At 42.6% G+C, this 20,085-nt stretch overlaps 1 long non-coding RNA gene across 3 annotated transcripts; it reads left to right on the top strand.

The window, feature by feature from the left end:
* The first annotated feature begins 4,508 nt into the window (after positions 1-4,508).
* On the top strand, positions 4,509-19,769 carry LOC130130036 (uncharacterized). 3 transcript variants are annotated; one of them, XR_008812092.1, is made up of 7 exons: positions 4,510-4,630; positions 5,675-5,738; positions 6,073-6,113; positions 6,373-6,476; positions 18,239-18,304; positions 19,065-19,237; positions 19,348-19,769. It is a non-coding gene; the product is annotated as an uncharacterized LOC130130036 (long non-coding RNA). The 3 variants fall into 3 exon arrangements; XR_008812091.1 differs by having other exon boundaries at positions 4,511-4,630; positions 5,414-5,738; XR_008812093.1 differs by lacking the exon at positions 5,675-5,738 and having other exon boundaries at positions 4,509-4,630.
* The last annotated feature ends 316 nt before the right edge of the window (positions 19,770-20,085 follow it).

The following is a 20,085-nucleotide window of genomic DNA, read 5'->3' as shown; positions in this document are numbered from 1 at the left end:
GATTAACTCCCTCACATTAAGCCGTCTAAAAAAATCTTTTTTTTTAGAACGTGGTTCAAGTCACATACTCCCAAAGGGTCAAAAGAAATATTATGCAAAGACAGAATTAAATACCAGTTGCCCCTCATTGACTGAGCAAATGGCTTTAGCGAAACACCACCGCAAAATAAACTCATCCAAGTTGTTCATAAAGGTAAAAGGTATAAAGAAGCTGAAATCCACTCGGACTCTCGCCTTCACCCTTGCAACGAACAAAGGAAGTAAATCTTCCTCTGAACCATTATTAATTAGACTTTTCCTGCTTCTTCAAATCGAAAACTTAGCTTGCCCCGCTACAAAATTTAACAGTTGCCACTTTTCTGCATATTTCCTCTTGTACCCAGCGCCAAAGATAAAAACAGTTTCATTCCATCATTCCACACAGTGTGAGAATATGATTTATAGAGCCTCAAAGAGCACCTGAAGACTTTCACATTCCACGAAACAATGAAAAATGGTCTCTGGCGACTGAAAGAAGAGACACATAACAGAAACAGTTGGGTTAATCTTAGAGATGAAACTATTGACTGCCAGCACTCCCTGCTCCCTGCAGGATCCTCCACTGCAAGTCATCTGACCTTTTGTTCAGCGGGGCTTTATACAGCACCCTCCACACTGGCTTACAATCATCTGCCACTTTTTAGCCGTGTTTTCCATACAGTGTCCTTTCTCTCATTCAGCATTTTCTTATTCATGGCAACAACACAACATTTGTACAAGACCTTTCTATCTAACATGTAGATAGAAAGGTCTTGTACAAATGTTGAGAGAGCGAGAAAGAAAGACATACAGAGTTTTTGGTATCATGCCATTCTTGTGGCTACTTTTCTGTATTGTTGTGGTAGATCACTTGCTTTATAACAAGGTATAGTGTCATTGCTGTAACTTGGTATCTCGGATGTTGATTCAGCGTGAACTAATAATGGGTTTAATATATTTGTTAGCCCACCTACCCAGTATCACCACCAGCTGTCTGCTCCATCTGCTTCTTTACCATGTCATCTGCTGCTATCACAGCTCAACTGTATCACACACACTGCCTCCAAACTCACTGGTCTTCTCACCCCCAAACTCTCAGACCTCAACATCAAAGCCATCACACACAAAGCACTCGGTGTAGCACACAGCCCCTCAACCCGATCTCCACATTCCTCCCATCTGGTTGCCGATATAGGCCGATAGCCTGGGGAAAAAAAGCTTGCTTTGACTGAAAGTCCTGTCCCCTTTGTCATCTTCTTCTTCGAGGCTTCCTCGTTAGTGAGGGTTACCAGCACTACCAGGATGACATGCTAGCCAAACAAGTCTCCCCCAGTTCTCTCTGCCCTGAGCTGATCTTGTTGCCTCCAATATTTTCAGACTAAGCCATTCTTTGATGTCATCTCATAATACTGTTCTTTGTCATAGCAGAATTAAATAAAGTACCCCGGTGACAGTGCTTGTCCGTGTGTTTCATTAAATATCATGCAGTTATATGTTGTATGTAATAATAACTGTGTAACTGTATCAAACTGTATGAATGTATGTATTATGTCTAGTATGTGTAAGTATGAAGATGAACTTGTTTTCTGATGTGCTGAACTTGTATTTGGATGTACAGACCCTGTGGCAACAAAAATTCATCAAGTAGGACAATTAAGAATATCTATCTATTTATCTATCTATCTATCTATCTATCTATCTATCTATCTATCTATCTATCTATCTATCTATCTATCTATCTATCTATCTATCTATCTATCTATCTATCTATCTATCTATCTATCTATCTATCCATCCATTATCCAAATCACTTATTCTGCTCTCAGGGTCGCGGGGATGCTGGAGCCTATCCCAGCAGTCGTTGGGTGACAGGCGGGGAGATGCCCTGGACAGGCCGCCAGACCATCACAAATCAATCGGTCTGTCTGTCTATCTATCTATCTATCTATCTATCTATCTATCTATCTATCTATCTATCTATCTATCTATCTATCTATCTATCTATCTATCTATCTATCTATCTATCTATCTATCTATCTATCTATCTATCTATTGTTGTGGTCAAATATGTTTTCATGTCAGAAAAACTAAAAAAAAAAAAACCCACTGTGAGCAGCAGTTGTTGAGTTGGCAGTTCATTGTCAGTAGTTGGAAATTTCGCTAATGTGATTCAACAAAGAAATCACATTAGCAGCTGAGTGCGTGACGCACGAAACAAGCTTGTACTGTTATGTACTAAAAGTTTTTTTCCCTACATATATATATATACACACACACATATATATACACCCGCCTAGTTCGGCTTCTCATTGGATGCCCAAGTTAAACTCTGCCATCGGACTGGTAGATAACTGGTGGTGGAAAAAAATACAGAAAAAAACGTAGCATTTGTGAACTTTCTCGTAGCACCATAGCAGAGGGTCACATCCGTAGCTACTTACGGGTAAACCGGAAGAGTTGGCACCACTGAAAAGCCCACGGACACTGTGTGTGTTTGCTTGTGTGGTGACCACAGAAACTGCTGGTCAAAGTTGACATCCAGTATGGCGGTGTTCTCTCTGTTCCGCACCATGAGGGGCTGGTCCAGCCTCTTGAAGCTCTCTCTGTCCAGGCCCTGGCTCCACTCACTGAAGCTCTTCCTCAGCAGCTTATCCAGTATCTTGACCAGCTGGCTATAGGCCAGGTGCACCTCACCGCTGATCCCTGTCTCAGGCAGGAAGTGGGCCCACCGGAGCATCTAGTTATAGCTGGAAGAGCAGGGAGTGGATTGGATGACAACAGTTGGATGAGATTGGATGGCACTGGAGGCGAGGATTAGAATGGAAGGGTAGAGGAGGCCAATGAAAGCTTTGCCAGACTGAACATTAGCATATGTTTACACTATTAAGATCTATGTGGTCCTCTCCAAATTCATATCAGGTGTCAACCTATATCTCTTTGGATGACAATACTGCACATTGGAAAATGCCTCAAAACACTGTTTGTGCACAATGACCTTTAGTATGGAGACTAAACAGTGCAATAACTCTCTACCTTGGGATATACATATAAAAGACTTATAAAGGATGGGTAGCTTCGAGTTTTCCCTCAATATCATCAGGGGGTAGTAATGTTTTTATACTGCACACTTAACAGGGCAGTACAGATGGTATAGTCAGGGGCCAGAGTCCCACACAGTGGTATCAGGTTTAGTATTCACAGGTGCCTAATGCTGGTACTGCTTTGTGTCCCTTATTCCAAAGGAGAATATGAGGAAAATAGAGGACTGCACAATCATATCTGTGTGTAATTAAAGCTCCCCCACTGGCCTTAATTTTGTTCTTTGTGTATCAGGGATAAAGATAGTAATGTTACGCAGAGTATGAGCTGCCTCGTCCTTTTTCTGTTTGTGTGTGTATGTCTGATATGATGTGTGTGCATGTGTGTGTATATGTGTTACCAAAATCAAGGCAGTGACAGCTGTGTTTATAGTGACCAAGCCGCCAAGGCTATGGCTGGACCCCATCCACATACTCAGGACTCTTGCAATGAAGGACATAAAGGGGGGAAATGGATTTGCCAAAGGTTAAATAAACAATGTTAAATGGCACAATCACAAATACCTGTGAATGCAGATAAGCAGGACTACAAAACTAAAAAACTAAGAAAAAACACAAAGAAACAGAACATAAAATAATACTGGGAGTTTTGCTGTAAATATATTTTGAAGGCAAGGGCTCAGACCCCTTTGAGTTCTTTTTTAAGTTTGAACATATGTGTGAAACCATTAAGTGTGAAAATCAATTTGTTCATATGGCAAAACAACTGATTTAAAGTATCCGCTCATCCATCCATTATCCAAACCACTTATCCTACTCTCAGGGTTGAGGGGATGCTGGAACTTATCTCAGCAGTCATTGGGCAGCAGGTAGGGAGACACCCTGGATAGGCCACCAGGCCATCACACAGGGCCAACACACACACATTTACACCTAGGGACAATTTAGTGTGGCTGATTCAACTGACCTGCACATTTTTGGACTGTGCTTGCCATGTTTTTATTTTGACCGAATCCGAGTTGTGGGATTTCGACGGAGAACAAAAAAAATGGAGTATGGACACAGTTAAAGGGTCAGACGGATGTTTGGTCAGCTAGCTAACATTAGCTAAGTGAACTTCACGGTTATAACTGTTCTGCTATATCAGGTAAGAAAGCATTTCCCTGTTATTTTGTAGCCGGGTGGTAAATCTGTTAAATATGTTAAATGATTTTCCACTTAAATTTAGTATAGTTTAACTGTTAATATATGTAATTGTTACACTGTCAAGCCATGTAAAATGTCATTTGATGTAGTTAAATTGTGAAGCAGATTGTGAGTGTATTTTTATAGTTTTGGTTGTCATTGCATGTTTTGACCAGTAAGTGGCAGTGTTGCGGACTTTTATTGTAACTCCGTGCAAGTTATCCAAGTGCATCTTGGGTATTCTTTCTTTTTTTCTTGTGTGGAGCACCTGAAGATTGCGGTGTGACGGTGCTCTGACTCCGCAGTAAGTTAGGACGCTACTGGAGTTGATGTTCGGTGATTTTGGGCGCGAGCCGTCGACCACTGTTCGCCATTGCAGGCATGACAAGGTAATGTTGGCGTGAATAAAGCCACACCATGCCATTGTATTTGGGATGTAAAGGTTCTATATGCATTTTAATTCTGTTTAAAGGTAACTGACAGAGTGAGAAGTTGCGCGATCTTCAGGAAGTTCCACATGTCTTTGTTAAACCTTGTTTAACATACATAGTCCACTGCCGTATTTTGCACCGTATGTTGTATGTTGTATTTATTTTCCTTTTAAAATCTTTTCTGTTAAACTTGCCACATCTGTGAACATTTATGAGCTGTTTGCTCGAAAGACACAGGAATTTATGCACTCAGTAAAACGATCTGCATTCGAAGGTTCAAACAATAAAATTAAAGCTACAAGATCCCCGGAAGTAATTGTGTCCTGTGTGGTATCTAATTCCACGGGCTACATTTGCTGAAAATTCATAACCAAACGCAATGTTTGTGTTCATTCCCTAACTTACAGTGATGATGTTTTCAAACAGATTAGCTAGTTAACCATTAAGTAACGTTAAATTAAGTAAAGTCACAGGTGACAACGTTAGTTAGCTTGTTGGCCTGATTTCGTGGTGTTAATAATAAATGTGGTTTAAACGAGAGGTTTTGTTTGCCTCTGTTTGCAGGCTGCGAGTCTTTGTCATGTCATTAACGTTATGTTAGTAACCTTACAGTTGCTTCTCTCTCTCTCTCTCTCTCTCTCTCTCTCTCTCTCTCTCTCTCTCTCTCTCTCTCTCTCTCCGTGTGTGTTTGTGTGTGTGTGTGTGTGTGTGTGTGTGTGTGTGTGTGTGTGTGTGTGTCAGGGATGCAAACTTGTCATCTTTCGGCGAAAATCAGCGTTTTGAATCCTCAATAAGTCATTTGTGTGATTCGTGCAGATTCAATTAGTTTTTTTTAAAGGGTGTGTTTACATGGTAAAAGAATTAAAGCAGTGGCACAACTCAGCCAGGAAAACAAGGTGTAAATGTCTAATACGTTAACATGATGTGAGCAGCAGAGCACACGTTACGTTACATCGTAACTGTCAGAAAATGGTGAAGAATGATGATCACTGTTTCCCAAAGACCAAGGTGACGTCCTTAAGTGTCTGCCATGAACCGATGTCTGCCTTAAATTACTTCAGTAGCAGTAAGTTAACATTAATTCGTGGGTGAGTTTTTCTCAGTATGCTGACTGTAAATGTACATTAAAATTTGATTATAAATTAATTAAGTGTACATTAACACAAACTTTTGTGTGTATGTCCCCTGCCTATCCCACCCTTATAATAAGTTTTAGAGGACCTATTTCACACCTTGTTTTACCAGCCAAAATGCAACTGCTTGATTAATGGATATTTTATTCACTTAATGAATACCTAGCAATACATCCAAGTTGGAATGAATCAACATTTATGTTAAGTTCCATGTATACCTATATACATACGATGTAAATTCACTGATACTTCTCATTCTAATTCCAGAGACGCTCATCAAGGCAAGGTGATGATTGTCCGAGGGAAAGGTAAGTAATTTATATATACAGCCTATACTACAGGTCATTCTAAGACAATAAAAGATGTGAATGTTTTCAAGTTATTTACATAAATCATACTATTTGCCCCATTAAAAAATCCTGATCAGTCTAAGAGATTGAATGACTGTGCTTGCTTTAGCATAACTACCATCCTCATCTCTCTGGTGTTGTTCAAGTAGTTGAGAAATTAGTAGAAGAAAGATAAACATGACCTATCCTGTCTCTGTCCTCTCTGTCTTTGCAAAAGGGAAAATGCAGCATGAGCTCTAGAAGTTCCCGGGGAGTTGCTGTGATGTATTGTGGGGTTGTTAGTTTCAACAACTTCACCGCAGGCCTTCACTCAACCTGCAGGTAATACCCTTTCCTCTTCTCACACACATCCAAACACATATTGACACATGAAATGATACATTTACTCAGTGGTATGAAATATTTTCGATTTGATCAGAAGTTTGGTGTGTGTAGGGTAGCCAGATAACAACATGCGATTAAATATACAATTCTTAAAGTAAGTGTAATGAATGAAAGGTCACGTGTTTAACTTGACCTACTCACGGATGTACGTGCAGTGCGTGTGACGTATACAGGAAGTTAGAAGCGCATGTTAGGAAGGTTGTATGTCGGATGAACGCTAGTAAAAGCTACGCAGTTAAGAACCTACGAAGTCGGCTCGTTCTTGAATTATTCCTATGTCAGTTAGACAAGGCGTCTACGGACATTACATGGTGTCAGAATAGTCTGTGTATCGGAACACGAGCGGTCATGCCGAAGTTTAATCCGCCGAGTGAATTCAAGTTTGACTGCCCCGTTGAATGGCCGGAGTGGAAACAACGGTTTTCGCACTTCAGGCTCGCGACAAAGCTGGATAAAGACGACGGGGAGATTCAAGTGAGTTCGCTGATTTATGTAATGGGCAGCGAGGCTGAAAAGATATTCAGCTCGTTTGACTTCGCGGCGGAGGGTGATAAAGTGGACTATGATATCGTACTGAAAAGGTTCGACGACTACTTTATTCCCCGCCGTAACATCACACATGAGAGGGCGTGCTTCTATCAACGTAGCCAGCAGCCAGGAGAGACAGCGGAGATGTACATCCGGACATTGTATGAGCTGTCTGAACACTGTGAGTTTGGGGACAAGAGGGATGAACATATCAGAGATCGTCTGGTAGTGGGCATAAAAGATAAGGTGCTCTCCCGTCAGTTCCAGCTCACAGCGGACCTTACTCTGGTGAAAGTCATTGAACAAGTGCGCCAGGCGGAGGCAATAACAAAGCAGCTCAGCCTCCAAGCTAACCAACCAGAGGCCCAGCTGGCTAACGTCAATGTTGTCCGATGGCGGGACGAACGCCAAAACAAAAGGAGCGGACAGCGTCATGGTGGCAGCAGACCTGCAACCAACAAAGTAGATGAATGTGGGAGGTGCGGCAAGACGCAGCACACCGATGAGCGGAAGTGTCCTGCAATGAACAGTAAGTGCAACAAGTGTCATAAAAAGGGACATTGGGAGCGTGTATGTCACTCTAAAGCGGTGAGAGAAGTCACTGAAGAGGTTAAACAGCTGTACTTTCTGGGAGAAGTTGGCAAAGAGAGCAGTCAGGAAGATTGGACTGTTAGTTTAACGATAAGTGATGTACCAATAACCTTTAAAATTGACACGGGGGCTGACGCTACTGTTATCAACCAAGGGACATTTAAAAAGCTGAAGCCAAACATAAAACTGGGACCTCCTGACACATGCTTCATAAGCCCAGGTGGAAACATCAGCTGCATAGGACAGTTTCAAGCCACAACCAACTACAAGGAGAAACAATACTCCTTTCCAGTGTATGTGATCAAGGGGAGAGGCAGCTGTCTGCTGAGTCGTCCAGAGGCAGTGGAGATGGGTCTAGTGAAGCGGATGAATGAGATCAGTGGAGTTTTCGGTTCAAGTGGACTGCTGAAAACAGACCCAGTGAAAATAGCTCTGGTGGAGGGTGCCCAGCCATACGCGGTGCATACAGCCAGACGGATACCACTGCCACTTGTACCACTGGTTAAGAAAGAACTGCAGCGCATGGAAAATGAGGGCATTATGGAAAAAGTGACTCAGCCCACAGAATGGTGCGCCGCTATGGTGCCGGTGCTGAAACCGAACAAGAAAGAGGTTCGCTGCTGCGCTGACCTCAGGAGGCTGAATCGAGCGGTGAAACGTGAGAAATACGTGCTGCCCACTATGGAGGAAATAATGCCAAGGCTCGCAGGGTCAAAGTTCTTCACAACGTTGGATGCAGCAAGTGGGTTTTACCAGATCCCCTTGCATGAAGACAGCAGGGGGCTCACCACTTTCATCACCCCATTTGGGAGGTATGCTTTCTGCCGCCTTCCATTTGGTATAACGAGTGCTCCAGAGATTTTCCAGAGAAAGATGGCGGAAACTCTGACCGGGCTAGAGGGCACAGAGGTGTACATGGATGACATCCTTATACATGGAGAGACTGAGGAAATCCATGACCGGCACCTAGCAGAGGCGCTGGGGGTCATTGAAACAGCAGGTCTCAAACTGAACCAAGCGAAATGCAAGTTCAAACAGAAACAAGTCCACTTCCTTGGTCATATCATCAACGAGGCAGGCATCAGACCTGACCCGGACAAAGTGGCCGGAATAGAGAACTTTCCTCAGCCCCAGAACGTGACGGAACTCAAGAGGTTCCTCGGGATGGTGAACTATTTGGCAAAATACGTCCCAGAGCTGTCCACTGTAGGTCAGCCGCTTTATGGACTGCTTAAAGCAACGACAGAGTGGCTGTGGGGACCTGCACAGAACACAGCATTCTAAGACCTTAAAGCAGCACTCGCCACCGCCCCGGTACTCACCTTTTATGACGTCACTAAGGCTACGGTGGTGTCAGCAGATGCCAGCAGCTACGGGCTGGGAGGCGTTCTGCTCCAGCAGCACGGGGAACACTGGAAGCCCGTGGCCTACTGCTCCCGACGGCTGAGTGACGCAGAGACAAGGTACGCACAGATCGAGAAAGAGTGCTTAGCCAGCGTCTGGGCATGTGAAAGGTTCGAGAAGTACTTGTTTGGGCTTGACAATTTCAGACTTGTCACCGATCATAAACCACTAGTGCCTCTCATGAACAGCAAAGACTTGGATAATGTGCCCATTAGGTGCCAGAGACTGTTAATGAGGCTGATGCGTTTCAATGCAGTGGCTGAATACGCACCAGGCAAAACTTTAGCTGTGGCTGATGCACTCTCCAGAGGCCCAGAGCAGTGCTACGGAGATGGTGCTTCTCATGATGATGTTGCAGCGCACATTGATGCCATCGTGTGCCAGGTGCCTGCCACACCTCAAAGGATGCAGGAGATAAAACAGAGCACGGATGGGGATCTGCAGCTCCAGACAGTGTTGGGCTTCATCAGACACGGCTGGCTTGAGTATGTCGATAAAGTGCCGGAGACAGTCAGAGACTTTTATCAGGTGAGAGGGGAGTTATCTGAGGTAGATGGTTTAGTCATCAGAGGCAGTCGTATCGTCATTCCCACAGAGATGAGGGAGGTGATCTTAGACAGAATACACGACGGGCACCAGGGGATAGTTAAGTGCAGAGAGAGAGTTAGCCAGTCAGTGTGGTGGCCCAAAATGACAGAGCACATTACAACAAAGATACAGCAATGTCAATTCTGCAGAGAACACAAGAACACACAGAGAAAAGAGCCTTTAATGTCAAGTGAGCTCCCATCCAGACCATGGCAGAAAGTTGGCATAGACCTGTGTGAGTACAAAAAGCAAAACTACTTGATAGTGTCTGACTATTATTCCAGGTTTTTGGAGATCCTAAATCTACCAACAACTACTAGCAGTCAGGTTGTAGCTAGGCTGAAGGCTACATTTGCACGTTTTGGTATCCCTGAAATTGTAGTTAGCGATAATGGGCCACAGCTAGTTTCAGAAGAGATGAGGAGGTTCAGTGAGGATTATGATTTCATCCATGTGACTTCAAGCCCACACTACCCCCAGAGTAATGGACAGGCAGAGAGGGCTGTTCAGATAGCCAAAAGCATATTAAGGCAGGAAGACCCTCTCCTCGCCCTGTTGACATACAGAGCTACAACCTCTTCTTCCACTGGAGCCAGTCCAGCGGAATTGCTCATGGGTAGGAGAATCAGAACCACCTTACCCACATTGCAGCATAACCTGAAACCGGCCTGGCCTAAAGAGGAACTGATCAAAACCGCTGACGCCGCAGCCAAATCGAGGCAGGCTTTCTACTACAACCGCAGGAACGGCGTGCGGACACTGCGCCCACTGAACTCGGGTGACGCAGTACTCACCAAACCTGATGGACAGAAAACATGGACAATGCCAGCAGTCGCTCACAGTCAGAGCTCCACTCCCAGATCCTACATAGTGGAGACAGCTCAAGGTGAACATTACAGAAGGAACAGGCGCCACCTGTTGGCCACACCCAAAACACTCACCTTTGTCAGCAGGGATCCTGACCATGTCACTCCAGGGGAGAGTGGAAACACGGATGAGTCCCGAGCAGCAGAAATGCCAACTTCCACACCATATGTTACTCGCTCTGGCAGGGTGAGCAAGCCTGCAATCCGGCTGGATTTGTGAGGCGTATGGACTTGTGTACTGTGGGGGATTTTTTATTTTTTTTGTGAAAAGGGGGGTGATATACAGGTTAGAAAATCATCTTAGAGGGGGAGATGTAATGAATGAAAGGTCACGTGTTTAACTTGACCTACTCACGGGTGTACGTGCAGTGCGTGTGACGTATACAGGAAGTTAGAAGCGCATGTTAGGAAGGTTGTATGTCGGATGAACGCTAGTAAAAGCTACGCAGTTAAGAACCTACGAAGTCGGCTCGTTCTTGAATTATTCCTATGTCAGTTAGACAAGGCGTCTACGGACATTACAGTAAGTGTCTGTACTATACACAAATAGGGCTGCACAATATGGTAAAAAAAATCATATTACAATTTTTTTGGACAGATATTACGATGGTGGGAATGATTTTTTTTTTTTATAAACTTTATTTTCCAATTTTCAAGTTTTTTTGGAACAGGTATACAAAGCACATGAACAACAACAACAACAACAACAACAACAAAAATAAACATGCAGGAATCCCCCTCCCCCCCAAGGCTAAAAAAAAAAAGACTACGCAGGGATTTCTTATTCCAATTCCACATAATAACCATATTTTTGAAGACAATATAAAGTTGTACACATATATCTATAAGTATTTTCGTTACAACCAGGTAAATAAAAAGTACATTCAATAAAAGGGAAACCCTTCAATAAAGTCTATGAAAGGACTCCAGGTCAAAGTAAAGTTTTTGCGGGTTTTACATATTTTATATCGGAGCTTTTCTAAAGGTAGAAAGGACAGCACCTCCCTCAACCACTGCAAAAATGATGGCGCTTTATTTGACTTCCAGTTAAATAGGATAAGTCTGCGTGCTAGTAATGAGGCAAATGCTAGAGCATTTGCCTGCAAAGTTGTGACCTTACAGTTAGGGGGTGGTATGCCAAAGACGGCTGTGTGAAAATCTGGGTTTATGGTCTGTTTACAGATATGTGAGAATACATTAAATATCTGTCCCCAATAACTGTTGAGGGAGGGGCATGCCCAGAACATGTGTCCCACCGAGGCTGGACTATGACTGCACCTCGGACAGCTAGGGTCTGTGGTGGGAAAGATTCTGGCAAGCTTGTCCCCCGAGTAGTGAAGACGGTGAAGCACCTTAAACTGAATTAACCCATGTCGTATACACAATGAAGACGTATGAATACGAGTTAAGCTGTCCCGCCATGCCTCTTCAGAAAGTTCTACACCCAAATCTCTCTCCCATGCAGTTTTTGTTTTGTCCCAGGATATCTGTTTCAATCCCTGTATCAGTGTGTAAATTATAGAGACCCGTTTTTTCCCAAAGGGATCCTTCTCTAGAATAACATCTAATTGGCTCCTGGTTGGCAGATACGGAAATGAGGGAAACACTTTCTTGGCAAAACTACGGATTTGAAGGTATCTAAAAAAATGGGATCTGGGTATGTTATGGTCTTTGGTAAGTGTTTCAAATGAGGCGAATGTTCCATCTTTAAATAGATCACAGAAAAACACCAGTCCATTTCTATGCCAAAGTTGAAATGTGTTATCTAACACAGATGGCAAGAAGAATTGATTATTTGCTACTGGAAAAAGACCGCTAGCATGCTTTAATCCAAAATGCCTCCTAAACTGGAGCCATATCCTAAGTGAAGCTTTAACCACTGGGTTTGTTATTTGTATGTTACGATTATGTGGTAGTGGAGAGGTGAATATCGGTAAAGGATTGGATAAGAGTTCCATGTGAACCCAATCTGTACCCTGTTGATTCTCATATGTAAATGCCCAATGTAAAAGTTTTACAATGTTCGCAGCCCAGTAGTAACAAATAAAGTTAGGCAAACCTAATCCCCCTGTCTCCTTAGGGACCTCCAAGTATATTTTCTACATCCTGAGGTTTGAATTGTTCCAGATGAATGATGAAATTAATCTATCTAATTGTTGAAAAGTTGTCTTAGGTATGAATATGGGAATCATTTGAAAAAGATAGAGAAATCTGGGTAAGACTGTCATTTTAACTATATTAATGCGGCCCGCTAATGAAATTGGTAGCATTGACCACTTTTTAAAAATCTTGTTTTGTTCGTTCTATTAGTGTTTTAAAGTTATGGTTATATAACCTCCCCATTGTATGAGTGACTTTGATTCCTAAATATGTAAATACATTATGTTCAAGTTTGAATGGAAAGCTAGAGTAGTCTCTATCAGTGTGGTTAATCGGAAAAAGCAAGCTCTTTGAATAGTTTATCTTATAACCTGACAGGCGACCAAAGTTATCCAGGGTAAGTAATAGTCTTGGTATAGATTCTATTGGGTTGGATATATATAACAACAGGTCATCTGCATAAAGTGATACCTTATGCAATTTACCACCTCGTGAGATACCTTTAATGCCATCCTCTGCCCTAAGAGCTATAGCGAGTGGCTCAATTGCCAAATCGAACAAGTAAGGAGAGAGGCTGCAGCCCTGTCTGCAGCCCCTATGTAGTGAAAAATAATCAGAAATAATATTATTCATCCGCACTGCGGCTGTCGGTGAGCAATACAATATTTTAACCCATGCTAGGAATGTGAAACCAAAGCCAAACCTTTCTAGAACAGCAAATAGATATTGCCATTCGATGCGGTCAAATGCCTTCTCAGCATCTAAAGAAATCACTACTTCTGTCTGTTCTACGGAATGTGGTGTGTACAGTACATTAAATAGGCAGCACATGTTATAGAATGACTGCCTGCCTGGTATAAAACCAGTTTGATCAGGGTTAACAACCGTTGGGACAACAGTTTCAATACGGGTGGCCAAGATTTTTGTAAGGATTTTGTAGTCACAATTCAACAAGCTTACAGGACGGTAGGAGTCACACATTAGGGGATCTTTTTCTTTTTTAAGTAACACTGATCTGTATCATAGTTTGGGGCAATTTCTGTTGGTTAAACATTTCCTGATACATCAGGTTAAGTATTGGTGCCAGCTTGGTAGCAAATTCTTTATACAGTTCAATTGTGAAACCATCCGGACCTGGTGCTTTGTTGCTCTGCATGGATTTAATTGCTTGTATCACTTCCTCTGTTGATATCTCTCTGTCTATCTGTGCTCTGTCTTCAAGGGCAATTTTTGGTGTGGTCAGACCGTCTAAAAAAGTTGAAATATGCAACAAGTCGCTGGGCGGTTTTGAACTATAAAGGGTAACATAAAATTGTTTAAACTGGTTATTGATTGTGTCAGGGTCGGCAGTCTTTACCCCAGCTGCTGTGTAAATTTCAGAAATAGTGTTAGCGGCTATGGACTGTCTAACCTGATGGGCTAATAGTTTTCCAGCTTTCTCTCCATGCTCATAAAATGTCTGTTTTGATTTAAAGAATAATTGTTCTGTTTGTTTAATGGAGAGATTGTCGAATTCTGTTTTTAATAATACTTTTTTCTTATAAAGTTCAGGTGTTGGGGAATCGGCATATGAACGGTCCACTTCCGCTATACTATGGGACACTTCTGTTAGACGTTGTTTATGTTTCTTTCTCTCATGTGCTGTGTATGAGATTATTTGGCCTCTAAGGTAGGCTTTGAGAGCCTCCCAAACAATAGTTAGTGGCATATCTGGAGTATGGTTGAATTCCATAAAGATATCTATCTGCTGGGAGAGAAAATGTTTAAAGGAGTCCCTGTACAGTAATAGAGGATCAAATCGCCAGGTGCGTTGGGGTTTAGGGCAGTCTATGAAACCTATATCTAGATGTACAGGACTATGATCCGAAATATCAATACTATTATATTGGCTCCCCCTAACCATAGGAAGGACCCTACTATCCAGGAGAAAAAAATCAATCCTTGAGTAAGAATGGTGCATTGGGGAAAAAAAGGAGTATTGTTTAGTAGTTGGGTTGTTTCTTCTCCAAGGATCAAAAAGAGAGTAGGATTCCATAAATGAATGGATAACAGCACCTGCCTTCGAAACTTTACTATTAGGTCTTGGGTTTGATCTGTCCAAATATGGATGTAATACACAATTAAAATCTCCCCCCAATATTAATCGGTAATTATTTAAGTCTGGGAGGGCTGCTATGAAACTAGAGAAAAAAAGTGGGTCATCCCAGTTTGGTCCATATACATTTGCCAGTGCCACAGGTGTACCATACAGGTTACCCGTCACTATCACATACCTTCCCCTGGGGTCAGAAATAGTCAGTAGTGGAACGAATGGGATACGCTTCCTGATCAAGATGGCCGTGCCCCGCGTTCTGTTCTCATTCCTGGAACAGAAAATGTGTCCTATCCAAGCTTTTTTTAGCTTTGTGTGTTCACTTGACCGAAGGTGGGTTTCCTGTAAGAACATGACATCAGCTCTCAAAGATTTTAAATGTACAAAAACCCTACTACGCTTTACTGGATTGTGAATTCCCTTTATATTCCAGCTCAAAAAACGAAGATAACCTGTATTCTGAGTGTCAAACATTTTTTCTAAAAATGAAAAGAGAAAAGAAAAGAAAAAGTCCCTGCCTACTAGCTACAAAACAAAAACAGAGCCTTGAGAACCCATGCTGATCTACTAATTCCCTAGAAATCGCATCCCCCATTTCTAGTATAACCTGGCAAATAACCATATAAAAACCCTCTAACAAGCCCCAACCAGGGCGAACAGTGGTCTTGTTAAGATTATATTAAATCCAAAAAGCATTTATATACCTAAGAACTATATATCAACACCCATATTAAAAAAAATTTTAAAAATTAAAAGAAAAAAAAGAAAAGGAAGTAAAATATATCTACACCCATATAACAGCAGTTATAATACAGTTCCTTTGTAGGTAAGTGACACTGACCTGGGTGTCGCCCTAGCAGTCGTCACCAAAGCACTGTTACGGGTCTCATAATAATTAGCATCCATACACACATATACATGCACACACACAATAATAATAAAACAGAAAAATAGCTTTTTTAAATGGGCAGCAGGTATGAGACATTCTTATTAAATGAAAAATGTAACATTATCTGTGAGTCTCAAATTACAAAAGTTAAAGTAAATAGATAAAGTTAAACCATAACGTTACCCTGTTGTCTTGGTGTCTTAGCTAGTTACTTCCGCTAGCTGTTGGCACTTAGCAGCTAATATCAATTAGCCGCCAATACCAGTTAGCCACAAATATATTGGAGTTTATCAACATCTTACTGTACATTGTCCTGAGGCTTTAGATTCTCCCTGATATAACCCATCGCCTTAGATGGGTCTTCGAACCGCTTTTCTTGGCCGGACGATGAAGTGATACGAAGCACCGCCGGGAACTGGATCCCGAACTTGACGCCCTGGCAGCTCCGGAGGAGCCGTTTAGCTTCGGAGAAAGCCGCTCTCTTCTTCGCCACTGCCGCGGTGTAATCCGGGAAGATGCTCACTCTCTTGCCGTGCAGGCTCAACGGAGCTGAACGGGCAGCTTTGCGGAAAACCTCCTCCCTCTCTGAGAAATAGTGAAACTTCACCACGATGATGCTGGGGGGTTCTCCTTTGTTGGTCGAGTGCCGCAGGCCGCGGTGAGCCCAGTCTAGGGTCGGGGTGAAGCTGAGGCCCAGTAACTCCTGCAGTAGTTTAGCGTTGCTAATAGTAGGCTGCTGGCCTCCGCTGGTCTCGAATCCCTCCTTTATCCCGACAATGCGTGCATTACACCGGCGTTGTCGCCCCTCCATACCGTCTACCTTCTGGCGTAGCATAGTGACTTCAGATTTTAGCTGGCCGATGTCCTCCACCATTTTCGTGGTCTTGTCTGAGTATGTGTTCAGGACGTCCTCCACGTCTTTCAGACGGGTCTCTTGTTTCGCCATGCCGGCCTTTATAGCGTCTATTTTTGCATTCAGATCCTCTGTGAATGAATCTATCCGTGCCAAGATCTTGCTCTCACTGCTCGCGATGGCAGCCATCACCCCAGATAGGTCTGTAGACTCCTCGTCCGGGGCTTTCACAGAGCCCGAGGCTTTAGCGGCCTGGTCACTGCTGGATTTGTTTTTGCCCATCGCGTCTTCTAGATGATCGATATGCAAGTACAGGGTTGTGAGTCCGGTGTGCTAGCGGTTAAGTGTCGTGTGTGTTAAACCTAATTTATCTGTGTTTGATCTGAAAAGTTAAAATATTAATGAAAAGTTCGCCCTGATCAGGAGCTCAATCTAAAGACGTCCTCACATGTTACTGCTCACCAGTGCCCCCCATGATAATTTTTATATCCAAATTCTTGTGCCTCCGCACTGGCGATAGCCAGGGCCGGGAGGCATTAAGTTTTCAGATTGTCCGTCTGTCCATATGTCCAATTCTTGTGAACGCAATATCTCAAGAACGCCTTAAGGGACTTTCTTCAGATTTGGCATAAATGTTCCCTTGTACTCAATGATGAACAGGTTAGATTTTGGAGGTCAAAGGTCAAGGTCACTGTGACCTCATGTCTTGTAGATGTGATATCTCAAAAACAGCTTCAGTAATTTTCTCCAAATTTGGCACAAACATTCACTTGGACTCGAGGGCTAACTGCCCAAAGGTCAAGGTCACTGTGGCCCCCTAAATAAGTTTAAATGATATTCAACAATGTTTCAGTATTTTCTCATGCATGATAACACAGTTATTGTGTTTTGGAAAATCATTAATGAATGTTACTGACCTCAACACACCAAAAACAATGAGCACATAATATGGATTTTTATAACAAACTAAAATCATATTAACAATAAGACATTAAAATCACTCACAATGGCATTACAACGCAACACACATCACATTTTAACTGACAACAGCATATTTTTCTCTGACATTTACTTATTGTAACTACATATATGAAGTAATATTCTCAATTTTGAAGAAAATATACACTACATTATTTTAAAAAAAATAAATCATTCTTCACTACATATGTTATATGCATCTGGACACACATGAATGTCAACTTCAAAATAACATCTGCGTAGAGGCATAAAACCGCCTTGAGGTATTTCTAGTTATTGTCTTGTATTGTGATAGGCCATGTGCAATTTATTGCCACACACACACTCACTGATATCGACAGGTGACTACGCAGTTCACAACCATTGGGAGCAAAGGACACTTCAACATGTGGACAGGAGGAGTCAGGGATAAAACCATCTGATTGGACGACCACTCTACCCCCTGAGCCACAGCCGCCCTGATTCTTATTTTCATGCTGTTATATGCTAAGAAAAACTGCATATGAATATTATATTCAATTTCTGTCAGGTCCCCTGTATGGAATAAATACCACAAAATACTACATACTGGACTTTGATATCAAACTGCTTTGAAGAGTTTTCCATCAGCCCCCCCCTAAATTACACAGAAATACAGTATATGATAAGGCTTATGCTTGTCTTGGAGAGATGTAACAGAGATGTTATATTTGGCCTTATGCATGTGTGCTGTGTATTTGTAACGGCCTGTTTATTTCTGAACATTTTTACATTCTCATTTCCAATACTGATAACTGCTAATGATGAGAAATTTGTTTATATTTTTTGTAGATCAAGCATTGGAACAAGGTTTATGGCAGAGAACAGGCACCCGACGGAGAGGCAAGTCTACCATTAGTAAGTATCAACTGCAATATACTATAAGACAAGATATTAGTCAATGTTATCCACTATCCTTTACATTATGATTGGAGATCTGTATGTGTAGACAAATCTTTAAAAGCCTTGGTGGAAAAGTCTAAATATTTTGCTCCAAGAGCTGGAAATACAGACAAGTCATCAGTTACAACTCACATGGGCCTCTCAATTGGCTGTCTTTTCACACGTGACTTTTGCTATACTTCTGCCGCGGAAGATTTGCAAATGTGTGTGGTGATTTGTGTGCGTGTGATTCTTTTTCACATTTACAATCGATACAGACACAACTTTCCGCACACATTTGTAAATAGTTTTACTACAATAATAGAGAGCCGAAGTCACGCCCCTTCCGGTGTGCTTCATGGGACCTTATTTCAGAAAAGTTTTGTATGGCAGTCAATGGAGAGAGACAAATTATTTCTTGAGCCTGTTTGAATTGAGCCGTGAATCACACATATGATGTTTGTCAATTTAAAAGATAATTTTACAAGTAAAGAAAGTCGTAGCTTGTCGTAAATATAGTAAAGAACCATGTAGTCATTAACAGCGACATGGCCATTTTCTCGACACATAATGAGGGAAAAAGTATTAAAAGAGATGAAAATGACTACAAGTCTGCTGTCGTTGAGAGCTGCAGCGCTGGGCGCTGTGAAAGAAGAGTTAGTCAATTAAGTCCGTGAGAGCTGCTTGTAGGACTGGCTTTCTGTGAATGTTGAATGAGACAACTGTTGTGGTCCAGACGCAAGGCGCGTCTCCGCCTGAGTCTACCGGCAGGGTTCAATCAGCGCGCTCGTTGAGCGCAGCTACGCACCAGAGGCTCATCGGTGATCAGCGCACCTGAAGCCAATCTGCAGCCAGCTATAAGAGAGGACGCTGACGCGCAGTCGTTGCCAGATTGTGCCATCTAGTACGGTAGTTACCCAGTAGATCGCTAGACTTTTTGGCTGTGTTTTTCCTCCTGCAATTCCTATGTTGTGATTCCTGAGTCTAATTCTGTGTCTCTCTCTCCCCCGTCCTCCCAGAACCGCCGGTGCTTCTCGGGCTCCGTCTTCCTCGCGTCCCTTGTGTTCCTCGGACCCCTCTCCCTTGTGCTCCCACGCTGCCTCCCGCAGAACCCCTACTCCTGGACTTGTGCTTCACTAACACGCACAAACACCCTTCCAGTCATTTACATTCCTGCACACACGCACCACACTCGCCCTGCACACAGACACGTAGTCTTTTACACACCCCACATCCAGGACTCTAGTTGCACCATACACATCCCGCATTTCCCTTCCCTGAATAGAAATAAACGTGCCTACGGGCTTGACCCTGCCGGACCCCTGCACTTGTTCCTTTCCGACCCACAACAACAACGTCAGTTATGTGAGTCGTGGCCGTGTCGCCTTTATAATTACGTATTTTCACAGGCTTTTACTTCAAGTTTTACAATAAACTTCGACTTCCCTGACTCTAGCAAAATTATCTTTTAAATCGACAATGTTGAGATATGACACCAGTGTATTTGTATGACTCTGTGTTACTGTGTACTATTATTTTGTTTACAATCAGTGATGACTTTGTTTGTCCACAAGTGGGCGGTGTTGCGCTTGCATGCGCGGATTGATTACATCACTGAGACGCTGTTCATTCTTCTTCTCCCAAAACGACCGAATAAACGGAGGTGTGGAGTTAGAAAACAACGAGACAGGAGACGTGAGAGTAGACGTAGTCGAGGTAGTTTACTAGCTCCAATTTTGCATGTCATACATTCGACA

Source organism: Lampris incognitus, chromosome 19 (genome assembly GCF_029633865.1).
Source record: "Lampris incognitus isolate fLamInc1 chromosome 19, fLamInc1.hap2, whole genome shotgun sequence".
NCBI classification, from domain to species: Eukaryota; Metazoa; Chordata; class Actinopteri; order Lampriformes; family Lampridae; genus Lampris; species Lampris incognitus.
The sequence above is the reverse complement of the archived record's forward strand: the minus strand, read 5'-3'. Positions and strand labels throughout refer to the sequence as shown.